Source organism: Macaca thibetana, chromosome X, assembly GCF_024542745.1.
Source record: "Macaca thibetana thibetana isolate TM-01 chromosome X, ASM2454274v1, whole genome shotgun sequence".
Taxonomy (NCBI): Eukaryota; Metazoa; Chordata; class Mammalia; order Primates; family Cercopithecidae; genus Macaca; species Macaca thibetana.
The window spans coordinates 65205698-65210102 of NC_065598.1; the positions used below are offsets into that span (position 1 = coordinate 65205698).

The window sequence follows — 4405 nt, forward strand, 5'->3', positions numbered from 1 at the left end:
TCAAGCAGACAGGGATACGACAGAGGGAGGAGGCCTGCTGAGGTTAACCTCTTCCTAAACACCACATGTACTAATTCCACTACCAAAAGCATCCATAGCTTCCCTTCACCTTCAAAACAAAGCCCGTACTTTTCAGACTGGAATGACAGGCCCTTTGCCATCTGGTTTCTGCCCATCTTTCCAGCCTCTTCTGTCACCATCTCTCCCTCCCCACTGTTGGCAGAGCTCATGGTGTGTTCTGCCTGGGATGCCCTTCTACCCCAGGCACTGCCTGGAAAGCACTTACTCTTCTTTTGAGACCAGGACAAACGTCACCTCCCCTGGGCAGCTTTCTCTGATGCCCACCTCCTTTACTTCAGGTAGAGCTGATTAGGCACTTCTTCCTGGCTGCTTCCCCAATCTCACCTTCAGCACTCCATGCATCAGTGTCTTGTCAAGCCATATGGGACCCCCAAGACAAAAGGAAAAGTCAGTAATACCCATCCTGCCTTTATGTACAATTCTGATATATAGTTTATTATGGATTTTCTACATTTATTCTGATGTTTTAATAGTGCATTAAAATATTCTTTACCTTAATTACTGAGGTTTTTGGTGCCCCCTTAAATTTTTGCCCAAGGAAAAGGCCTCACCCTAGTCTAGGCCCTGTAATATTCTGTCTCCCTTAGCACCATGGCTGCCTCCTTCACTCACTTCATTCATGTTTCAGCTCAAACATCACTGCAACCGAGAAACAGACTCACAGGTCGGCTAACTACAGCAAAGGCTGTTGCTGTGATTTAGTATAGAAAAGGGCGATCTTTTCAGTAAGTGGTAGGAGCAATTGGCTGCCTGCATGGGAAAAACAATGACCCTTATCTTCTGCCTTGCATCACATACAAACATTAATTTCAGTTGGATCATAGACCTAAATATGAAAGGTAAAACACCTTTTAGGAAATAAAAAGCCAGGAGGATGCATTCATGACCTTCAGGTGGGCAAAGATTTTTTAAACAGGATGTAAAAGCACTAACCACAAAGGAAAGGATTGATAAATTAGACTCTACTAAATTTAAGAACTTCTCTTTATCAAAATGAATTAAGAGAATAAAAAGGTAACTGCACTCGGCAAAAATATTTGAGATATAGATATCCAAAAAAGAGCACTGCCTGCCTGTCTGGGTTGCGGAAGTGATGGCTGCCAACTGAGCTTGCTGCTTTCTTGTTACTGCTTGGGCTTCCTGGCTACCTACCCAATGGTGAGGGCGGCCCGGCTGTGTATGGTCACTCAGATAGCCCCTGTCTCCCACCACGAATCTCCGGCCCCTAGCAGCATGGAGCAGATAGCGGCAGCAGCAGAAGCAGGCAAGGAGGGAGATGGTAGGAGGGCTGTAGGCCCATGTGGTGGGCTGTAGCATGGGGTATACAAAACTAGGATATGCCAGAAATATAGAACCACAGTTGATCATCCTTTCCTGTATCACTACTAAGGAGTCAGCAAAAGTGGCTGATCAATCTCAAAGGAGGGTGATGAAAGGTGTTGATGACCAAGACTTCTTCATTGGTGATGAAGCAGTAGAAAAAACCTACATATGCAACAAAGTGGTCAATCCACCATGGTATAGTTGAAGTTGGACTTGACGAAAAGATTTATGGAGGAAGTGATCCTAAATATTTAAGGGCAGAAACTGAAGACCATTGTTTTATTTTGTCTGAACCTCGACTTAATACTCCAGAAAACAGGGAATATACTGCTGAAGTAATATTTTAGTCCTTCAATGTTCCAGGCTTGTACATTGCTGTGCATGCTGTTCTTGCTTTAGCTGCATCTTGGACCTCCAGACAAGTAGGAGGACAGACATTTACTGCTACAGTAATAGACAGTGGAGATGGTGTCACTCATGTCATTGCTATGGCTGAAGGGTATTTGATTGGCAGCTGTATTAAACACATTCCAGTCCCAGGACGAGATGTAACACATTTTATTCCGCAACTGCTGAGAGGCTGAGAAGTAGAAATCCCTCGAAAACAATCCCTGGAAACTGCTAAGACAATAAAGGAGCACTATAGTTATGTCTGCCCAGATTTAGTAAAAGAATTTAACAAGTATGATGCTGATAGGTCAAAATGGATTAAGCAGTATACCAGAATCAATGCTATCTCAAAGAAAGAATTTTCCATTGGTGTTTTTTTCTGAGAGATTTTTGGGGTTTGAAATCTTCTATTCATCCAGAGTTTGCCAATCCAGACTTTACATAACCTATCTCAGAAGTTGTAGATGAAGTAATTCAGAATTGTCCTACTGATGTCAGATGGCCTGTCTATAAGAATATGGTCCTCTCTGTAGGTTCAACCATGTTCAGCGACTTTGGATATCACTTGCAAAGAGATTTGAAAAGAACCGTATGTAGTTGCCTGGCTTAAATTAAGTAAGGAATTGAGTGGCAGTAGATTGAAGCCAAAATCTATTGATGTACAAGTCATTACACACCATATGCAGCCATATGCAGTTTGGTTTGGAGGATCAATGCTGACTTCCACACCAGAGTTCTACCAAGTATGCCACACTAAAAATGATTATGAAGAAATTGGACCTAGCATTTGCTGTCACAATCCGGTGTTTGGAGTCATGTCATAAAAATGACTTCATAGTTATTGGGGTTAGGGAGGTGGAGAAAAGATAACCTTTCTCATTACGTTTTGTCTGGATGGCTGGTTTTGAGGTTTTAAACATGACTTGAAATAGTAAGACAAAACATGATTATACAGGAATATTTTAATAAGTGTATCAACATGCAAATGTAGAAGAGAATGAAAGTGATTCTATTTTTTTTAGATTGAATATTTGAATCTTATGTGCAACAAAAGAAGTGGGTTTTAGTCCTTTCTATGCCCTGGTATTTTGTATGTTAATGAATTATCCAAGATTTGATGGGATTTATCAGTATGTATTATCAGTGTGTAGATAGCTCTATAATGATTTAACTGTACACTTCTAAGTGTGCAATGCAAGAGCTTGTTTATATTTCATACTTTTTATACTTTGAGGATAAAAAGTCAAAGAAAAATTGTGTTTGAGAGAAAAATCATGAACAAGTAAAGGATAAATTTAAAAAATAGCCCCATGAGACTTGACATACACACTAATGGGATTCCAGTTATTGTGGAGTCCTTCCATACCCCTCCACTCCTTCTCCCCAAAAGGTTTTCTTTGCAAGTCCTTTTGAAACTAAGAGCTAATATCTTGGATTAACTGATGCCTGCTGCTGCTTTCTGATTACTCACATTCTGTTTCTTACTTTTAAAAAAACAGTAAAGACAAGAGTGTTGAACCAGTATTGCAGTTCTGTAGTGTCATTTCTTATAAAACAACAAGAACAACAATAATTTGATTACCAAAATTGGCATATTTAAAGCCTAATAACATTCTAATAAAGGCACAAATTTCTTTTTAATGCTTGTTTCAAGTTCTTTCATCTCTTTATAAGTTAACTAATAAGTCTATTTTCTTCAGACCTCTGCAATAGTTCTTTAAAATCACAGCAGTTAGTTAGCAAGCTGACTTTTTTATGTGCTCTATACAAATACTTGTGAACTTTTAATATGCTGAGTGCTTTCACTTTGACAACTGGATCTCCATTTGATATTTTCATTTGTATAACTCATTTGCAGTCTGAGGATTTTTAGTGCCTGTCCCTGAAGATATAATTGAAAGTTAATTTTCTTTTCTTTTTTCTTTCTTTTTTTTTTTTTTTTTTTTGAGACTGAGTCTTGCTCTGTCGCCTAGGATAGAGTACGGTGGTACAATCTCAGCTCACTGCAACCTCCGCCTCCTGGGTTCAAGCGGCTCTCCTGCCTCAGCCTCTCAAGAAACTGAGATTACAGGCATCCGCCACCATGCCTGGCTAATTTTTATGTTTTTAGTAGAGACAAGATTTCTCCATGTTGGCCAGGCTGGTCTTGAACTGCTGACCTCCATTGATCCGCCCGCCTTGGCCTCCCAAAGTGCTGGGATTACAGGTGTGAGCCACTGCACCCAGCCTGAAAGTTGATTTTCTTTGCATTTTAAAATATCTGGATCATGAAGAAAGAGTGATAAAAATAAATTAAAACTGAAAAAGGAACTCATATCCAGAATATATAAAGAACTCCTACAAATCAATGTTTATAGCAGCTTTATTCATAATAGCCAAAAATGGTATCGACCCTCACATCCATCAAAAGGAGAATGAATAAACAAACATGGAATATCCATGGAGAAATACACAACAATAATAATGAACTGACATGCACAACCACATGTTTGAATCTCACTGACATTATGTTTAGTGAAGAAAAGCCAGAAAATGGCAAAAGTAATTGAGGGTGAGAGCAATAAGTATAGTGGTGACCTCTCAGGTGGAGACTGGGAAAGAGGAAATTTCC

The 4405-nt window shown here is 39.6% G+C and overlaps 1 pseudogene; it reads left to right on the top strand.

Annotated features, from left to right (window-relative positions):
* Positions 1–1357: 1357 nt before the first annotated feature.
* LOC126946523 (actin-related protein 3-like) lies at positions 1358–2618 on the top strand (annotated as a pseudogene).
* The last annotated feature ends 1787 nt before the right edge of the window (positions 2619–4405 follow it).